The following is an 11759-nucleotide window of genomic DNA, read 5'->3' as shown; positions in this document are numbered from 1 at the left end:
GAGGGAGGAGAGAGGTGGGAAGGAAGAGGTAGAGAAAGGAAAGGAGAAGGAGATGACTCTTAATTATCACCTTATCTGTGTTCCGAAAGTTCTACCTTTGACCTGAAGCCCTGGTCCCTTCCTCCTCGCTCCTGCTGTGAGGTCAGGTACTCCCAGAAGCAACTCTGAGACAGTTGCAAGTGTAGGCGCCTTAATAGGATTTGATGATGCATCAGGTTCAGCCAATGCTTTTAAGTAAGTATGGGGCAGCCATGAGCAGGAGGGAACCAGCTAACGCTGCAACGAGGCCATAAAAAGGCTGGGGATATAACACAGTTGGTAGAGTGCCAACTTGAAGCGATTCTCCTGCCCCAGCCTTCTCAGTGCTGGGACTACAGAGGTGCCTCCACCTGTGTGTGTGTGTGTGTGTGCGCGCGCGCGTGCGTGTGTACATAAGCCATGCACATGTGTGAAGGTCAGAAGGCATCCTGCAGTTGCTTCTCTCCCTCTGACATACGGGTCTTAGGAGTTGAACTCCATCATCCTGCTGCCAGCAAATGCCTTTTCCCCTAAGCCAGTGGTTGGCAACCTTCCGAATGTTGCGACCCTTTGACATGGTTCCTCACGTTGTGGTGATCCCCAAACCTCAAAATTATTTTCATTGCTACTTCATAACTGCAATTTTGCTACTGTTATGAATCACAATGTAAATGCTATGGGAGGCCGAGGTTTGCCGATGTGGTCGAGACCCACAGGTTGAAAGCCTTGCCCTAAGCCATCTTGCTGGCGCCTCGATCCTTCTTCCTTGAAGTAGGTTCCCCTATCCTTTTGCTACTTGAAGACATTTGAATACGTGAGTTGAAGTAGCACAAACTCAGGTGCTACAGAAATAAAGATTAGTGATGACTTTAACATAGCAAGAATAATGTCAACAGTGAGCTACATGCTTGTTGTGGGGGTGAAGTCATTCTACTTAAGGCCGTTTGGCACATGGCTCTCAGCACATTCTTTATTGACTATGTACATAAGCCACCGACAGGGATGCATGCACATTTTTTTAAAGGGCTTGGACTAATTAATCCTTTGGATATTCCTTCAGCAGATAAAAGAAGGGGAGTGGACTTTGAGGATTGCTGAAACTTAAAAGTGTATATGCATAATGTTCTGAGGGCTGAGGATGTAGCTCAGTTGGCACAGTGCTTGACTAGTGCTAGCACACTCCTGTAATCCCAAGCACTTGAGAGGTGGAGGCAGGAAGACCCGAAGTTCAGTGTTCTCTTTGGCTATATAGAGAGTTCAAGGCTATCCTGGGCTAGAGGAAACTGTCTGAAAAATGTAATGGGCTGGAGAGATGGTTTCGAAGATAAAGCACTTAAAGATGTAAAGGGAGGACCTGAGTTTGGATCTCCAGAGCCCACATAATGTCAGGTATAGTATTTTGCGTGTCTGTAACACAAGTAGTCCTAAGGAGAGGTGAGAGGTGAAGACAGAAGAGTCCCCAGAAGTTCACGGGCCAGCATTTAGCTTACACGGATAACCCTGACTCAAACAGTGGGAGACATGAACCAACACCCAAGGTTGTCATCCAATCTCTAAATGCTGCGCTCACACTCATACAAGCACACGCAACACCAACCCACTTATCAATCATATATACAGGGGAGGGGGAAAGTAAGGAAACAACCAAAAATTAAAATCCAGAATAGCAACAACCAAAAGGTCATATTCTGGGCCAGCCAAGAAGGCTCAGTAGCTAAAGGTGATTACCATCATGGATGAAGACACAAGTTAGATCCCCAGGACCCACATGGTGGAAAGAGAGAATATACTTCCAAAAAGTTATCCCCTGACCTCTGTGTAGATGCAGTAGCTTGCCTACACTCACCCACATATATACAGACACAATACATAAGTAAAGAGAATCTTAAAGAGTGGTGTCTTGGATAGTTCAGTATGAAAAGGGGCTTGCTGCCAAGTCTAACCACATTGAGTTCGATCCCTAGGACCCACATGGTAGGAAGAGAGAAATGACTCCTGCAAGTTGTCCTCTGGCCACCATGGTGTACCCCCCATAAGTACATAAATAAATGGATCTCTCTCTCTGTCTCTCTCTCTGTCTCTCTCTCTCTCTGTGTGTGTGATTGTTACACCAAGCAAAGCAAACTGAATCATCAAATTGGCTCAGTCACCCGATAAGCCCCAGAGTAACTGCCACCTCCCAATACCCAGCCTTTCTTATCTCAGATCACATTAAGCAGAAAAACAAGTGAGGGAAAAATCCGCAAATAATTACGGAGGTGGGCAGAGTTTATTTTGTGATTGAAATAGTTGATAACACTTGTATAAGGAGCAAAAAACATCTCCCATAAAAATGTAATCTTAATGTTTTTGTTGCTGAAAAAAATATCTGTGAATCACGAATTATGAAAAGCAGCAGCAGGGAAGGCTGTGGACGAGTCTCTGCAAGCATCTCAGGTATCCGATGAGCTCACGCCTAGGTCCAGCTTGGCTTCAGGACTGTTGGGATTCTATCAGGTTCCCAGCTCTAGGCTGCCTTGATGCTGGCTCCAGGCCTTGCCCGGCTCTTTTCCCATTGCCAGATGTTTGAGAAATATTCTGGAAGGAGTGGAAAACCAAAGCTTGGCTGGTCACTTGAGACCACAATTAGAGCTGAACTGTATTGCTCCCCAGTTTTTCTTTCTTTCTTTCTCTCTCTCTCTTTTTTTTTTTTTTTTTCTTCCCTTGAGACAGCCTCTTGCTATATAACCCTGGGTGGCCAAGATCTCACTCTGTAGCCCAGGCTAACTTTGAACTTGAGATCCTTCCAGGCAGACACCACTATATCTGGCCATACATTGTCTCAATCTTCTTCTTCTTCTTCTTCTTCTTCTTCTTCTTCTTCTTCTTCTTCTTCTTCTTCTTCTTTTTCTTCTTCTTCTTCATCTCCTTCTCCTCCTTCAAAAAAGGGTCTTACTATGTAGCTCTGGCTTTCCTGGAACTCATCCAGTAGACCAGGCTGGCCTCAAACTCACAGAGATCTGCCTGCCTCTGCCTCCTAATGGTTGCTGGGATTATGGATGTACTATATCATGCACAGTTTGTTTTAGTTGTAAATATAAAGAAAGATCTTAGGTTGGGTAGCTCAGTGATAGAGGACTTGTCCGGCATGCAGGAAGACCTGGTCAAGTCCTAGCAAAAAGGGTAGGGGTAGAGGAGAAGACTGAGTTAGAGACAGAAGGGAGGCAGAGACAAAAGAAAGGGAGGGAGGAAAGAAGGAGGAGGGGAGGGGGAAAAGAGGAAGGAGAGTGAAGGAGGGGGAATAGGGGCATGGAAGGAAAACAAGAGGGAGGGAGGGAGGGAGGAAGAGAGAGATGAGGGAAAGACAAATGTCCATATCTAGCATATTTGATCAAGGGCAGTATTAAAAAAAAATCCCCCCTTCTACCTTTAATCCTACCACTTGGGAGGCATAGGCAAACAGATCTCTGATTTCAAGACCAACCTGGTCTACAGAGTGAGTTCCAGGACAGCCAGGGTTACACAGAGAAACCCTGTCATGAAAACAGCAATAAAAATTCCCCATTGATTTGATGACACATGCCTTTAATCCCAGCACTCTGGAAGCAGAGACAAGTAGGTCTCTGAGTTCAAGGCTAGTCTGGTCTACATAGGGAGACTCTGCTTCAAAAGGAAAGAAATAGAATACTCTGTAAGCAGACTAGACAGGCCTGGGGAGTCAGGGCAGACCCTGGCCAGTTGAGAGACATGGTTTCTACCAGTGTGTGGTGCAGGTTGGAGCAGGCAGGAGATCTGAGGCAGGAGACTGGAGAGCTGAGGCAGAGGAGCAGAGGAGATGCTGGGTGGAGCTGAGAAGTGAGCAGCATAGGGAATGGGGAATGCCCCAGAGGCTACCAAAACAGTGGCTTTGGGGACATTTCAGGGCCCTGACCCAGGCAGCCCTTCCAAGTATCTTGACCATGACAACTTGCTCCATATGTCCAGTGCCCTTGAGAACACAGGACTAAGGAAAGGGAATAAAGGAAAGGGAAGGGAAGATAGAGGGCCTAGACAATTGTCCCTAGTTATCTTTTCTTTTTCTTCGTTTTTTGTTTTTTCAAGGCAGGGTTTTTCTGTATTGCTTTGGAGCCTGTCCGGGAAGTAGCTCTGTAGAACAGGCTGCCCTAGAACTCACAGAGATCCGCCTGCCTCTGCCTCCCGAGTGCTGGATTAAAGGCGTCCTCCCCACCCCCCCAGCTTCCAGTCACCTTTTCTTTCTGGTGTACATTCAAGGTCAGCCTACTGATACCTATTTCCATGACAGAAGAGCCAGAAAGGGCAGATATAAATAAAGCCATGTGACTTCAAGTTCATTCTTCTCCCTTCTTTATTTTGGAGACACTGGGGATTGAACCCAGAATCTTCTCATGCCGATCCATGCTTTTCTGGTGACTTACAACCTCAGCCCCTCACTTGGGGATTCTCGGAAGTCATTCTACTGCTGAGCTATATTCCCAGCTAAGACTTGTGTGTCCATGTCTAAGCTAGTTTACATTTTAAATGTTATTTATTTTATGTGTACAGGTGTTTTGTCTGTATGTGTGCCTGTGTACCACATGCATGCCTGGTGCCCAAGGAGGCAAGAAGGTGCTGGAACTAGAGTTCCAACTGGAGGCCTGGAACTGGAGTTATAGACAATTGTGAACCACGATGTGGGTGCTGGGAACCTAACCCCAGTCCTGTGGAAAAGCAGCCAGTGCACTTAACTACTGAGCCATCTCTCTGGCCGCTATTTTTACTTTTTAAATGTGTGGTGCAGGTGCTGGATGAGGAACTGGAGTTACCAATATGGTGCTGTGAAGGGAACTTGATTCCTCTGCAAGCAGCACTCTTAACCCTGAGCCATCCATCTAGCCCCAGGTCTTTGCTTGTTTGTTTCAATTTGGAACAGTTTCACTGTGTGGTCTAGGCTTGCTCGGAACTGTTGATCTCCCTACAGGAAAGTCGGCGAGACCTAGTTCCATGAATCCAGCCCAGGCTGAAAAACCTAACATCATGTAGGACCACCTTCTTCAAGGGCAGAGCCCTGGAGCCTGGCCTCTTTGGGGTCTGTCCAGAGGACTTGGGGTGGCCTTCATACAAACGTGGTGAGCTGCTGACATCACAAGGCTAAGCCCTAGGTTTCCCCCAAATGAATATCTGCTATGTGGGACTCATCCAAACACTGCTGGGAATACAGCATTTAGTCCCACCACAGATCAGAAAGGAGCATATTTTTCAAATCTCAAAGTGACTATTCTGAAGCATGAATCTAACACTTTAAATAGGCACGCAAGGGTAAGTGGAGCCCAGGTCCATGGCTAGCCCTGCATAAATCTCCAATCCCAGCACTCTGGAGAGGCAAGCAGAAGAATCAGAAGTTCAAGGTCATCCTCAGTTACATAGAGCACTCAAAGCCAGTCTGGGCTCACCAAAATTAAAGGAGAGAGGGCAACTGTTGGAAAGATGGCTCAGTGGTTAAGAGTACTTACTGTGGGCTAGAAAGATGGCTTAGTGGTTACAGCACTGACTTCCAGCACCCCACATGGCACAACTGTCTACCAGTCCAGGGTCCAACACTCTCACACAGACATATATACAGGCAAAGCACCTATTAAGAAAATAAAAATAATTTAAAAAGAGTACTTGCTACTCTTGTAGAAGACCCCAGATCAGTTCCCATCATCCTTGTCAGGTGACTCCCAGCCACTTATATCTTCAACCCCAGGGGACCCAATGTCTCTAAGGTCACCTGTACTCATATGCACAAAACCCACACAATACATGTCCTTAGTAATTAAAATAAGCCAGAAATGGCAGTGTTTTTAATCACAGCACCCAGGAAGCAATGGAAGACAGATCTCCCTGAATTCAGGGCCAGCCTGGTCATTTCCAGTCAGCCAGGAAAACACAATGTAACTTTGTCTAAAAAAATAAACATCCAGGCTGTGGTGCCTCACTCATTTAATCTCAGCATTTGGGAGGCAGAGGCAGGCAGATCTCTGAGTTCAAGGCCAGCCTGGTCTACAGAATGAGTAGCAGGACAGCCAGAATACACAAAAAAAATCCTGGCTCGAAAACAAAAACTAAAACAAAACAAAACAGCAAAAGAAACCAAACCAAACCAACAAGAAAGCAAATAAAAATAAGTAATAAATAAATAAATACCTTTAAACATTGCCTTTTTTGTAGAAGAAAAAGGAGTAGCTTCTAATCTATTCTTTTTGGGTAGCCAAGTAAATGGCTTACACCCCAAACAGGAGCAGGAGGTGCCCTGATGGTGGGGATTGGAGGGACGTGTGATGACGATAGCTCGGTAGCTCTGTACAATGCTGTCTGTATTGATCAACCGGTCTGATAGCTGCCAGCTGTCCCATTCCTTCATGACATAATGTGTGTGCATCTGGGGCCAAGCGAGGGATCGTGGGACTGAGTAACGTTAAAAAATAAGGAGAGGAAGAAAAGAAAATGATTGCATTAAGCAACGCGATCTTCTGCCATGGACAGCTGGTGATAGCGGAGCTTTCAATCTTTTATTTTGTCTGGAGGAGAACAGTGAAGTCTGGTGTTTAGCTGTATTTTGTATTGATTCTGGAAATGACAAGGAAAATTTCAGAAACTCAAACAAACGCAGAGACATTTGTAAAACGAAGTTCTGAAGCAACGGCGTTCTCCTGCTGCTTGGGCGTTTTTTTTTACTGGGGATCAGTCCTACACTTTGGACACTAGCGTAGAAAGAATTTCACATTAAAAGTGCTTCTATGGGGCTGAGGGAGATGGCTCAGTGGGTAAAGGTGCTTGCCTTTCAATCTAACAACCTGCATTTGATCCCCGGGACCCACTCCGTGGAAAGAGAGCTGACTCCCACAAGTTGTCTCCTTACCTCCACACACACTCTGTGACAAGCACTTGCCAAGTATCCTTCCACACGTTAAATAAATAAACGTTAAAAAGAATATAAGCCATCTATCAATTTTATTAAAACTTGAATAACACTCTATAAATAAAGCAAGGGGATTGAATTGAATGCGCACGCGCAGAGAAAGCACCATAGAGAGGGGAAACGCGGTTTCCAAACATCCGCAATTATGAAAAATACAATAACCAAGCAGGCAATGTTTCAAATTAAATTCCTAAACGTACATTTCATTTGACTTCATAAAACATCACTTACATTGTAGTCATCCCATTTAATTATTAAAAACTCCCATCCAACCGGATTAATAACTACGGGAAAGATGCTTTCTCGATGCGAAATTCTCTTCTGCTTACCACTACTTCATTATGAAGACGATCCCTCATTCTCGAATGTTCTCCTGTCCCTCAAAGACCTAGTGTTAACTCATCTTTAACGCTCTAAATTATTTAAGTCAGAAGCTAAGAGATCCACAGCCAGACAGAATGACACCCGTGTGTTGTTTTATGGTTTCATTTTTCTTATATGGCATTTTCTTAAGCTCAGGCAAGTTTTAAAGATTTACAGCTGATAAACAAATGAGCCAGGCGTGGTGATGCAGGCTTGTGATCCCAATTCTGGGAGCTGAGGCAGGGGGATCTCCAGTTTGAGGGCAGTATGGGCTACAGAGTGAGTTTCAGGTTGGCCTAGGCTATATACAGAGTAAAACCTTGCCCTCAGAGGGTGAAGGTGCTAGATCACAGCCTGACATCCTGGGTTTGATTCTTACAATGATACCTACCCACAAGTTGTCCTTTGACCTCCCAATACCCACTGTGGCACAAACATGCACATCAAGACATACATATGCGCACACAAACACACATCCATTTACCAAATAAATAATTAAAGACAATGAATTAATAAATAGATTAAAAAAGAGTCAAAACAATTTAAAGTGCGGCGGTGGTGGCAGTGGCGGTGGCAGCTGCTGGTGGCACATGCCTTTAGTCCCAGCACTCAGGAACAGAGGCAGGCAGAGAGTTTGAGACCAGCCTGGTCTACAGAACGAGTTCCAAGACAGCCAAGGCTACACAGAGAAACCCTGTCTTGAAAAACAAACAAACAAAAATTTAAAAATAATAGTTAAGGGAAAAAAGTAATTGAAAGCCAACTTCAGTTAACAGTAAGACTCTGCCTCTAAACACAAACACACCAATAAACAAGCAAAGTGAAAGCTGTACTTGAGTGAAGAAAACCAGTCTCTCCATGCACTGGCTACCTCACGGATGCTGGACACACATTCTCTTTTTCTTTGGTTTTTTGAAATAGGATTTCTCTGTGTAATGATCCTGGCTGTCCTGGAACTTGCTTAGGAGACCAGGCTGGCCTTGAAATCAGAGATCCACCTGCCTCTGTCTCCCGAGTTCTGGATCAAAGGCATGTGCCACCACCAATGTAGAAGACACACATTTTCTTAATTATCCAGTCCAAAAGCATAAGGCAAATGTGATTGGTCCCATTTTACAGATGGGGAAAAAAGAGACATGGTAGGTCAGTCTGTCAGAAGTCACATATTTTACTATTAATCTTGTTGCTATCACAATTTATAGTAATCATCTATCATAATTTCCAATATGGTTGCTAACATCAAGTTTTACAGACATGATTTGGTTGCTATTGGATCATTAGCAATTTTAAGACCTGATGTGAACCATGGGGGATTCTAGGCAGTTGCTCTACCACTGAGCCACAACCCAGCCCCTCACTGGGGGATTCTAGGCAGGTGCTCGGTGCTCTACCTCCAGCCTTTCATATAAGATTCCAGGCAGACCCTTTACTGCTGAGGCACTCCCCAATTACCTCACTGGGGTGTTCTTAGTGAAGGCTGTATTGATGAACCTTGACCCCAAGTTCCTTTGAATTTTGTATTTCAGTACAAGGGTTTCATGAAGTTTTCTAAGCTGTCTTTGAATTCACTCTTTCTCAAGGCCCAGACTAGCCTTGAGAATGGTATTCTTCTCTTAGCCTCTTGAATCTCTGAAATGAGAAGACTTCACCATCAGGACTGGCTTTATTATTGTATAACTGGATGACATGCCAAGGAAATTGAACCTCCCAGACAAGCTCCTAATGGCTACATAGCTAGACTGGATGAGGTGGGAAGTTGCCTCCCGATTGCAACTGTGTTCTTAAAGTTTTTGTTGTCCTATTAAGCCTTCTCCTGGGTGGTTGTGGACACAAAACAAGATTTCAGTTGCCTTGTAGGCTGTGAGGTGGATAGGAAGGCTGTTTTATTAGGTTTGGGGGCCTTTGTACTTAGAGAAGCTTTTGTGTATCACTCAACCACCATTTCTAGCGAGTTGGGGAGATGAGTCCACAGGCTTAGGAAAGACAAGTCCATTGCCATGGTTACAATGGCCCAGTACTCCAAAGGGTATATATGTGTGTGTGGATGAGGGTGAGTCATGACAGATATTTCTCCTGCTCTGTTAATTCACAAACAAGGAGGTGAGGCTGTCCGGGAAGTCCACCAAAGCAACGTGATTTACTTGTAACTTACAAGACATTAAAGAGACCTTGACTCAAAGCCCTCTAGACAGACTGAAAATTACCTATGACCTAAGAATGCTTTTTCATGAGGTTGGTGTCAAAATTGGCTCACGAGCAAATCCCCTGGAGGATAAAAAGCCTGCAGGCTTGTTTTGATTTCAACATGGTTCATGAAGGCAGGTATGTGTGGTCACTTCAGGTCCACTGGTCCTTATTTGTGAGTGGGTTGGGAGGGGTGGGGTTGGGCAGGAGCATTGCTTTACCCAGGAGGCAACATTTCCTTTTGTCTTTTCATGTTCTGCGGGATGGAACCTAGGGCCTCACACATTTAGTTAAGCAAGCATTCTTTTCTCAGCTACACCCGAAGCCCCTCCCTGGGGGATTCTAGGCAGGTGCTCTCTCACTGAGCCACACCCTAAACTCCTCACTGGGGGATTCTAAGCAGGAGAATGGAGAGTTCTAGACCAGTCTGGGCTATCTATCACAGGACCTTGTCTCAAAACAAAAGTGTGAGCTATGACCATTGTAGGACACATCTGGCCTAGCAAACCAAATGAGTTAATGCTGTGAGAAGAATCCAAGGATGTGGTCAAAGATCCCTTCCGGAACCAGGAATAAGAAGAAGCAAAACCAAAAGTGGCTGAGAGCCAGGTGTGGTGGCACTTGTAATCTCAGCACTCAGGAGGTGGGGGCAGGAGGACCAAGGTTCCTGGGTCTTCCTCAGCTACACAGTGAGCTCAAGGTCATCTTTCAGGGTAGCAAGCAACTCAGTTAATTCCAACAAAGTTAGCAAAGGGTCCTTTGTATGGTCATAAGAAAGCAGAAGTACAGAGCCTGAGCACTGGGAACAGAAAAACACAGAACAAGATGATGTAAGAGGGTGGTGAATGAATGAATGAATGAATGCAGTCCTGGCTGGGCTTTTTTTTTTTTTTTTCTTGGCAGGGTCTCAGGTAGATCAGGCTGGTCTTAAACATTTTATATAAAGAAGGATAACCTCAAACTCTTTTTAAAATTCTGAGTGTGCATGTACGTTTGTAAGTAGGTGTGTGCAAGTGCAGGTTACTATGAAGGCCAGAAGAGGATGTTGGAACCCCAGGGGCACTGGGAACTGAACTCACATCCTTTGCCTGAATGAGTATGCTTAACTGCTGAGCCATCTATCTCATCAGCTCCCAAACTTCAACTTTTCTTTTTCTCCACCCCTGATGTTTTTGAGACAGGGTCTCAATGCACAGCCCTGGCTGTCCTGGAACTCACTCTGTAGACCAGGCTGGCCTTGAAATCAGAGAGCTGCCTGCCTCTGCCTCCCGAGTGTTTAGATTAAAGATGTGCACCACCACCGACCTTGAACTCTCGATCATTCCTACCTCCAGGTGCTAGGATTACTGGAATGCTAGGTTATGACAGGTTGTAAATGGAACCCAAGGAGTCTGTGCTTGCTAGGTACGTACTCTATCATCTAAGCCACAACCTTCTTTTCTTTTTACCTCAGTACTTGGGAATTGAACCTGGGGCATTGCACATGCAAGGCAAGCTTTATCTATCACTCAGCCACATCCTCAGCCTAGAAACTATGTGGTTAATTAAATAATATATGTCATGTATATACATGTATATATATACATATATATATATACATTTATACATATATATGATATATATATTTCCCCAAGTGTGATGGCACATATTTAATCATAGCAATTGTGAGGGAGGCAGAGGCAGGCTGTGAATTCAAGGCCATCCCATCTACATAGCTAGTTCTAGGCCAGCCAGAGTTTAATAGTGAGAGACCCTTTCTCAAAAACAAAACACTACACACACACACACACACACACACACACACACACACACACACACACATATGGCTATTTTGTCTGCATATATGTTTGTTTACCACATTTGTGTAGTGTCCCTTGAAGTCTAGGACTCCCATGGGATGGAACTGGAGTTACAGACCTTTGTGAGCCATCAATATGGGCACTAGGAATTGAAACAGGGTCCTTTGGAAGAAGATCAAGTGCTCTTAACCACCAAGCCACCTCTCCATCCCAGGAAACTGTTCTTAGACCCTCATCATTTTATCTCATTCTCTATGCTCACCGAGAGCACAGTGAGTCAGACAGGTTAAGAAACCGATTCAAAGTTGCCCAGAGACTATGCTGCCCACAGAGTGTGCCTAGCTGTAGTCTGTTCCTTTGGCCCTCTCAGGCCTCTGAGACACAGGCTGGAAAAGTGTTGAGTTCCTTCTGCTGTGGCAGCTGCAGCCTGGATTGTTCCAGGGAGCACAGAGTAG

This window comes from Phodopus roborovskii, unplaced genomic scaffold (assembly GCF_943737965.1).
Source record: "Phodopus roborovskii unplaced genomic scaffold, PHOROB, whole genome shotgun sequence".
Classification (NCBI taxonomy): Eukaryota; Metazoa; Chordata; class Mammalia; order Rodentia; family Cricetidae; genus Phodopus; species Phodopus roborovskii.
The sequence above is the reverse complement of the archived record's forward strand: the minus strand, read 5'-3'. Positions refer to the sequence as shown.